This window comes from Populus alba, chromosome 11, assembly GCF_005239225.2.
Source record: "Populus alba chromosome 11, ASM523922v2, whole genome shotgun sequence".
Taxonomy (NCBI): Eukaryota; Viridiplantae; Streptophyta; class Magnoliopsida; order Malpighiales; family Salicaceae; genus Populus; species Populus alba.
In genome coordinates this window covers 8,387,257-8,397,115 of record NC_133294.1, presented here as the reverse complement: position 1 = coordinate 8,397,115, position 9,859 = coordinate 8,387,257, and the positions used below count along the sequence as shown (strand labels likewise).

General features: G+C 33.2%; 1 non-coding gene and 1 pseudogene across 1 annotated transcript; both read left to right on the top strand.

Annotated features, from left to right (window-relative positions):
• Nucleotides 1-2,615: 2,615 nt before the first annotated feature.
• TRNAL-CAA (transfer RNA leucine (anticodon CAA)) lies at nt 2,616-2,699 on the top strand. The gene has a single exon. It is a non-coding gene; the product is annotated as a tRNA-Leu (tRNA).
• An 845-nt stretch (nt 2,700-3,544) lies between these two features.
• On the top strand, nt 3,545-9,859 carry LOC118033101 (serine/threonine-protein kinase TOUSLED-like; annotated as a pseudogene).

Genomic DNA, 9,859 nt, shown 5'->3' with positions numbered 1-9,859 from the left:
CGGCCCAGCCCATGTAAATAGGCTTGGTCGGGCCCGGCCCATGCATTTGGGCCGGGTCCGGCCCATTTTTATTTTATTATTATTATTTTTTTGTTGTTATAATTTTTATATATATTTTTTAAAAAGCACATTTTCTTCTATCATTTTGCTTAATATCGTCTGTATTTTACATCGTAAAAATATAAATCCGGTATTAAAATACCCCGTTTTTGTCCCGTGGTACTGTTCACATGATACTGTTCACCCGACCCATTAAAAAAAAAAATCAAAATATTTATTTCAGCATTTTATAATATTTCCGCGTAGTTTTTATGTCATTTTGATTTAATATCGAGCAATATTTTTATGTCGTAAAATATAAAATCCGGTACTGAAATACCCAGTTTTCAGCTTTTCAAGAATATAAAAAAAACAAAAAAAAAAAAAAAAAAAGAGAAAAAATGTTTTTTGTGCATACGGCCAAATGTCTCAAAAAAAAAAATCATTTTTGTATTTTTCATAAAAAAAAAAAAACAATAATGTTTTAGCATGCATTTTGGCTTTAATAACCAGTTTATTAAAGTCAAGAGAATATTGGCCAAAATTTCAAAAAAAACAACAAAAAAATTTATTTTGTTTATCTTTTAATATCTAGGGTATGACATTATACGTAATACATATTCCGGATATTTAATTTATTATTATTATTTTTTTTATAGAACTTGGGATATGACATTACATGTAATGCGTATTCCGAACAATAAAAAAAAAAAAAAACCACAAACAAGACCTTAGATTTTATCAGACATTAAAACAATGCAGCCTACCTTAGGTAGGGCGTAGTTGGGGTGCTAATACCTTCCCTTTACGCAACCAGTCTCCGTACCCGATCTCTAAAGACCAGTTAAGGTTCCTAGTAACCAGAATACTAGGTGGCGACTCCCAGTCCATATTTTCACATATAGAGACAAGAATTCCTTGTCTCTCCCTATTTGCCAGGAATAAATTATTCAAATTTTCCCTTGAGGGTGGACGATCGCTGCGCCGCCGCACACGTGCGACAATAGGTAATCTGGTTGAACATTCAGTTTTGTTCTGGGATTTAGCCCGTTTTGCACGTCATGTTTGTGCTGGCTATAGTTTAGAAGGATAACAAAAACTTCAATTTCTTCTGCTTTGTCATACCTTGCTATAAAACATCATATTCTGTCCACTGGTATATTTATGAATACCAATCACACACTTCCGCTCTTTACTAGTAAATATTGCTTGCATGTATGTATGACACAGAATTATGCTTTTCATGTTTGTATCCATGAAATGACATTCTTATATGATGTATCTGATTGAATATAGCTCTATAAGGAAAAAAAAACAGATTTTGTTTTGAAGCACATAAAGAGAATAAATACTATTGAAGAAATTATAATGACAAAGTATGGGACCTGGAATAAAATGATTGGATAGCAGCCAAACCCAAATGCTCAATGGGGAGTATCCGCCATTGGACTTTGATGGACATTATCCTTTAAATCTCAATTTTGCAAATAATACCTGCATATATGTTTAAAAATTATGGATACAAATTCAATTGGGAAGGACTTGGTGATGTTTATAGCATATGTTAGTACAACTAATGCACTGATACCTCACATTTCATAATTCACAATTCAGATTGTCTGGCATTCTATGTGAACCATGCTATGATACATGTTCTTGGAACATTTTTTGTTTTTGTTGCAGGGATGCAGTGATACTTGCATTTGATGATTTATATATCCAATGTGTTGTGTATGTTGGTTATTTATACATTTAGTTATTTTCTGAATGTATATTTCTAGAGGTTGTGGAGTTGCAGCGATGAGAGCGAAGACAGTGAAGAAGAATCAACAAGTGGCTAATAGCTGATTGCATATCCCTATTATTTTTGTGTTCTTCATGAGAGGTATGCAAAAACCTTGAGCGAAGACAGTGAGGAAGTTTTGTAAAATGCTATGTGTGGCGACTCTTGGTCATAGGAGTACATAGTCATATTTAATCATAGGAAGATGATAAATGGCTTAAGTTTTGGACGTGGATTATATGTACATATAGCGGTGGATTTTAGCTCTTGTTTTTGTAAACCCTTGCAATTGCTTAGGAATAGAGAAAGTTGCTCGACACAATCCCTTTTTTGTTGTAATTTATGTCCTAACTGTCCTCAAATTCTGAAATTACTGCAAGTAGTAAGGGCATATTATTAAGGATTGTACTATTCATGTTGTTGTTACTGGTGACTTACAACCAGCTATGCCTATATAGGTGGTCATAATATTTTCTTTCATGATTTAATTTTCAGAGATAGTTTTTAGAAACCAAGGAGGCTGTTGAGCGGCAACAGAAATAATTGAAGAAACGACAATTTGGTAAAACATATTTCTTGTAATATTTGGCAGTAACTTCTTTCTACTCTCTGTGCATGTTTTTGGCATGTTTCAAACTATGGTTAAGGCATTTATATACCGAGAAAGGATCTTTGGTGATCTTCAGTCACAAGGCATTAGTGCTGTCTATACTTTAAATTATCGGCGTATGTCTCTGGCTATGAGAAACCATCTGAAGCTTTTGTGGCATTCCAAGTTACTGCCACATAGAACGTCAGGATGGCCGAGTGGTCTAAGGTGCCAGACTCAAGTTCTGGTCCTCGTGAGAGGGCGTGGGTTCAAATCCCACTTCTGACATTTCTTTAAATTGTTTATTTTGCTTACCAAAAAAAAAACAAGTTACTGCCACATTTATTATTTGCTTTCTGACAGGCCTCTTGCTTATACATGCCTATATGCTGATGGGTGTATGGTAATATATTGCCCCAAACGTTTATGTATATTCGTTGCTAATTTAGGTGGGTGACTTTTTGGAAGAAAATAGTTTATTATTGCCACCTATTGCACTAGAGGTGATAGACTGATGTTGAATTGATGTGTCCTGGCTTCAAACCCTAGAAAAATAATTTTCAGATTTTAAATCACTGATATGTCTTTTAAACCTTCTTGGGAAAGGAGGATTTAGTGAGGTTTGCAAAGTCAGAAGTTCGGCAAGTAGTTTCATTTGTTAATAGAAATATTAACCTTTGCATGTTTGATGAAAATTCATATTTACCATGACAAGAGTATAGATCATTATGTTGCCAATATTGGCAATTGTAAAGGCACATCCTTTTACAGTGATTTGAAATGAGAAATTTCCGGCATGCTTATGATTTGGTGGAGCATAGGTATGTTGCATGTAAGCTACATGATCTGAATGTTTAATGGAGTGATAAGAAGCAAAGTTACATTTAGCATGCACTACGTACAATATTCATAAGATCTTGGTGCATAATCACATTGTTCGGCTTTGGGACATTTTTGAAAATGACCAGAATACATTATGCACTATTTTAGAGTACTGTAGTGGTATGACATTAAACTCCTTGACAACTATCAGCGACATCCAAACATTTGGATTATGGAAACCTCTAACACTCGAGTTGTTTTTCTTTTCAAGTACCCATTTTCTACTCAGGTAAAGATCTTGATGCATATGTACTCCTGTATTACCTGAAAAAGTAGCTAGGATCATTATTGTCCAAATATTTCAAGGCCTTGTATACTTGAATAAGAGAGCACAAAAGATTATTCATTATGATCTGAAGCCTGGGAATGTTCTTTTTTATGAATCCGGTATCGCAAAAGTTACTGATTTTAATCTTAGCAAGATAGTGGAGGAATATGTTGGATCCCAGGGAATGAAACTTACATCTCAGGGAGCTGGAACTTATTGGCAAGTAACTCTGAAATTTGTCATCTGTGATTTTGGATGTTGTAAATGTTTGATCTTTTGCTTCAAGAAATAAATGCACTTGCAGTAATTTCCTAGACAATTATTTCCTACTCTCTTGATAAATTTTCTCCAAATTAGCTATATGGGCAAAATTTTGATTCCGTTTTCTTCTTTTGTAATTTTAGGTATTTGCCACCAACATGCTTTGAGCTCAGCAAGACCCCTTTAATATCATTGAAGGTATATTTTCTCTCCATCAAGGACATTTAGTCATAGCCATAGCCATAGCCAAGAGAATAAAATGCATTTACTAAAATGAGAATGTCCCTATTTTTTTGGATTCATGGTCCTCTAACTCGTTGCTCACCTGTTGTTCAGTGATTGAGTCTATTTAGACCTCCATGAGAATTCCAAAGAGTTGTTTATCACCGTATATAATTGATTGCTTAAGCTTCATCTATTTAACCTTCTTTAAAATGCCTTTTCTTGGAATGCAGGTTGGTGTTTGGTCAGCTAGAGTTCTGTTTTACCAAATGATCTTTGGCAGACGCCCTTTTTGGGCATGACCAAACTCAAGTACGAATACTACATGAAGATAGTTATAAAAGCTTGCAGGGTTGAATTCCCTAAAAAGCCTACTATCTCAAATGAGGTGAAGGTGAGTTTGATTTGAGTTTGATAGTTTTCACAACATATTTTCTTTGGTCTTATTCTCACAGCAACAATGGATGATGATTTTTGTTTGTGCATCTGATGGATTACATGATTTGATTCGTCGATGTTTGACCTATATAACCAAGCAAAGAGACCAAATGTTTTGACCATTGCTTAAGATCCATATCTTACATACTTAAAGAAGTAAAGAGTGTACAAAGTCATCAGAAACTACTAGAGAAATGTAACTGGATTAGAAACTACTTCCCATAAAATGTATAATTCCTGCATCTTCTGTAAGAAATTGTCCATCATGTAATCTAGCGTACCGAGATTCATGCCGAGAAAGCATGGTAGTTCCATAAATCTGTCATTTATTAAAAGTATGGTCATTTAATATGTATATCATCACTTTGTCATCATACACGTGTTTGTGTGTAATCGTTTTGAAATCATGAAATTCTAGAAATGTTAACACTGTGTGCACCTTATGGGAGTTAAAAGTGGGGGAGCGAAGATCAAGACGGGGATGAGGGATGCATTTCTTTGTTGTTGTTCCTTGTTTTCAGGAACTGATTGGATCTTGGTTAATTTATTAATTTTCTTTTGTGCTTTCGTTGTTTCATCAATTTATTTGACTTTTGCTTAATCCATTTAAAATGAGCTACCCTGTGCTTTCTCTTACAAGTGTCTTCTACAGTTGGAGATAACGGACCTGACAAGAATTTTTTTTTTTCATTATGAGTGATCATGTCCTTGATTTGTTTTTGTTGGTGTCCTTTTCAATAAACTTTTATTGGAGTTAATTGATATCAAAATTTTGTTATGGGCTTACAATACGTTTCTTTAGTAGCCATTCATTTTGTATTAAGTGATCTCTTCCACAACCTATGCAATTATGACAGGCATCAAGTACTCATGTATGTTTCATCATACACTCTCATTTCCAATCTATGAGATTAAGGTATTTTCTCAATGTCACCCTTTTAAGTTTGTATTCTAATAATTGTTGTTATTTAACAGGGATGTGCAGGACATCAAGTTTTATCTGCTTTCATTGAGATTGTGTTGATAACTGTGACAAAGGCATCCGAGTAATACTTCATAACCTACTTCCTTTTCTTTTCCGAGGTATGAAGTGTAAATAATGGTCTAGATCTTATTATGAAAGCAGAAGGATCCTGATTTTTATGTTAATTTTTTCTTCATCTAACATATAATTTTATCTTTATCGTTACAAATCTTCTCCCACAATGCTCCATAATTTCTTTTGAATTAGTTTTTCTGCCGTGAGGCATAATTTTCTTTAAGTAGTTTAAAAAGTCAAACTGTGGCATAATTTTCTTTGAGAAGTGCTTTGTACAATTTTTTTTCTCTATTTTCTTCATCCCTCCCGACCCTCAAAAGATGAAAGGAAACCTGATTACTCTTTTCTTATTCGAAAGTGTTCAGTCTACATGTTGTTCTTTGTGAATATTTTGATCACATAGATCAACCAATTTCATTAATTTTTTATTAGGATGTTTTATAATATATATTTCATTACTGTTTTGGTTGTCCATCCTGAAAAGATTTGTTTTAGTGCTTCCATGTTGGTTTGTTGTCGTTTATGAAACCTAATGTTTAGGAATATTTTTATTTTCTTTGTTGTGCTGGTGTGGATCTATAGTTGGCGTGGTTGGTTTTATCAGTTATATTCTGTCATCTTTCTATTGCTCACCAGTACAATCTACGATGCACTTATCTGTGTTAATCTCTTACAGATTTGGTGCCTCATTTGGCACGATCATATACCAAACCTGCCTCATCCTTTTGATGTTTGATTGGATTATCTTAGAAATAATTGCTTGTTTTTCCATTTATTAGGTGATCGTTGTTTTTCCTTAAAAGTCATTTTTTAAGGATCTTTTCTGGAAGTGCTTAATTGGTTGAATGTGCTTTTGGTTTGTAAAGGTGTAATACTTTACAATCTTTCATTCCTGTATATTTATGGCTACAACAACTCTCTTAAATGGTAACTGATTCTTCTGTACCCTAATGGTCACGATCATGATGGAAAAGACCTTGAAGAACTCATGTTTTATGCGGCAAAAGATCACATCCAGGTTAGTCATCTTAAAGCTGCACCTTATTTGATGATTGTGTTGGAAAGATCAGCTTTTAAGTTCTAATGATGGTCTTATAACACGGTGTATCCATGATTTCAGCAATGTTGTTACAAGCATGGAAAATTTCCCTGTTAATTTACATTTAAAACAAGCTATCTTTTCCTAGGATTAAAAATGCTATGGGATCTATGGTTGCTCTCGAGATAAAAGGTTAAGCCCAAAGATTCAATTAAGTGCTCTTTCTGCTTGGTATTAAAAATATGCTATTGATAAATAGAAAAATTAAAATGTTCTTATGATATATTGCTAGATTAGAAATAGAAACAAACATAAAATAAAGAGAACGTATATGGAATTTTCTACCAATTTTCTACCCTCATATTAATTGATAACTATGAGAAATAAAAATGTTTTTAAATTTTTAGTCACTGAACATCCCATTTCATTCAAGCAATAGATTTGCTGGGCAGATGATGTCCAAGAAGCCGTGTTGATCTTGTGTAGATTTATTAGAAGTAAATCTAAATTTATACCCTTGTACTTGCTGATAAATACGGGAAGGAAAAATGGTTTTACATTGCTGAATCATTAAATCTCCCATTTCATTCAAGCATTAGATTCATTGGGTTAAAGAGGTCCCGAATGCTGCTTTGGGCTTGTGTAGATTTATCTTTTTGTCACTCTTAGTATTAATCATGTTGTTAACTCACCTTTCGATAAGTTTCGAGTCATTCAATGATCTTAAGTTATGATTCTGTCAAGATATAATCTCTAATTAATTGATTTCATGTTGTCTAGACTGTGGATGGCTACAAATTTAAGGGGTTATGTATGGACCAATAGTGATGGGAAAATGTATATATTATCTTGTTGTGCAACATAGCTCTATTTTGTTGCCAAACATTTATGTTGTACTCATAGTCTTACTCTATCAACCACATTCTGAATATGAATAATTAAGCTATTGTCAGTTTCTCCAAATGTTGAAAATGCATAGAATATTTAATCCACACAGTAAGATGCAACTCCTCTCAAGAATACAATAAATCAGTCATAACATACATTCATGTTAAATATTTCTAATACGTCTTTTTGGGTACTTTGTTACCTTTAAATACTTGGAGTTTGACTGACCTTGAAATTTTTCTTATGATGCTTTTCTTAGGTAAAATGGCTGGAAGCTTTAACTTACTGTGAGACACCTATTGCATAAGCTTTTTTCTTAGCATAAATAGTAAGAACCTTAGCATTCATGATTATGTTTATTATGACTTTCATGTAACTTTTCATTTTTTTTTCCTAAGATGATGAAACAAGAACACGTATGAAACATAATTCAAGACACTATTTGTGTGGCCATATTGCTCTTGCTAAATAAATGTATTACTTGTGCTCCCTAACAAGCAAAATTTCCCATCACTGGCTAGACATGTTAATACTTGTTTGGAAATATTTAGACCCTGAATCACGCATTAACACTTACTTGATTTTTTGTTTGTTTTGTTGCTGATTCTCATCAATGTTTCCAACCTTTCTAAATTGTATTGTTGACCTTGTAACAACTAAAATAACACCTACTGTAATTGTTTCTTAGAACCGATTTTAATTTATTAGAAACCACTTGTTAGGAGAAAATATTACAATCAAAATCCTTATTTGACGATTGAATTCTGCTTAGGCTCTACTTGTTGGTCTGGGACCTTAATAGGGCCTTTTCTTTGTTAGTTCTGTCTTTCTCATGAGTTGCATGTAAGGTGTTCATTTAAGGTTTTGGGAGGTGTTTGGTTAAATTTTTTTTCAAAGATGTTTGTCAGATTTTATGTTTTTTGTTTTCTAATGATTTAATTGTTTTGTTGGGTTGAAGGTGCGCTTCGAAAAAAACCATTTTTGTCGAATGATTTTTGGGACAATGATTAATGGGACAGGCTTTGATGATTTTTGTATTTGTGTTTGTACATTTAATTTTTAATAGCTTTCATAATTGGTTTGGACATGTTTTTGTTACCTCTAGCTTGGTGTTTTAGTTGAAGCGGATCATTTTTGCTCTTTTTTTAGTTGTTATGCATTGCACTATGATTTTTTTTGTTGCTTGTTGGGTTTTTTCACTGCTTAGAGTTAACAAAATATGATTGCTTTCTTGATTGTGCTTGCTGCAAATTTTGTTGTTTTTTATACTTTGATATTGCCTTATTTATCTTTGTTGTGTAATGAATGTTTTTTTCTATTGGTGCTTGGTTCAAGCTTGCTCGTTTTGTTAGTTCCTGCTTCTTCTATTTTCTTTATTCTTTTTTTAATTTTTTCAATTCCTCCTTGATTGTGTTTATGTTCTTATTGTATTATTTCTGGCTTATGTTTTTTTCTCCCCTTTGCGTTTGATTAGTTTTAGTCTTTCTATGTTAATTTTTGTCCTGAGTGGCTCTTCAACTTCTTGTTGTTGTTGTTGTTGTTCTTGGGGGTTGAGGGAATAGTTGAGTTGGGTTTTCTTTTGAGGTTGTTTTCAGCGTGTATAATTTTATTTTCTGTGGTAAACTAAGGAATGAAATAAAGCAAATAATTACAATTGTTCTGTACTTGGATGAGAGGCTGAAGGAAAGGGATGAAGAGAAAGAAGAGGTGAGAAAATATCAGCAACTTAACAAGCAGCGAAAATGTCTAGAACATATTATTTATGATACAGAACTCCATGATGCTCGACAAAAATTATTGGAGGTCAGTACCTTTTAGATGCTTGGACATGCATAAAGGTTTATTCATGTAGTGCTTTTTATGACTCATAGAATGTTGCCCAAAATTACTAGTTGAAGTATACAAGGAGAGGCATGCTAGCAGCTGACAAAGAGGAAAATAAATATAATCAAACTGGTCAGTCATTATAGATGTATGAAGTCTCTTGTTTCTTCCACTAGTTGTTGTATCTTTCCTTTATTTGTGTGCTTATTACAAAACATTATGTACATTAGGAGGACGCCTATATTTGCATCACATTCAAGTGCTAACACCTTTATCCTAAAGTAGAACAACTACATCAAACCAAGTTGCCACACTTTTGAGTAGCTTTGCAAGAATACCTGTCATTTGTACCATGCCAGCACCGTTTACCTTTACTAATCCCATTCTACTCTTTTGCTTCCATTCCTCATAGCTCTTTTTGTTACATCACTTTTTAGTCACACTACTGTAATCGGATATCAACCATGATTATCGATCTAAATGTTTTGTGCTCTAGCCTTTTCAATTGTTAAGACATCTTAATTAGAAGCTTCGCCATATGATTGCACATTTTGACTTAAAAACTGTTGATTTTTCTTTTCCCATTT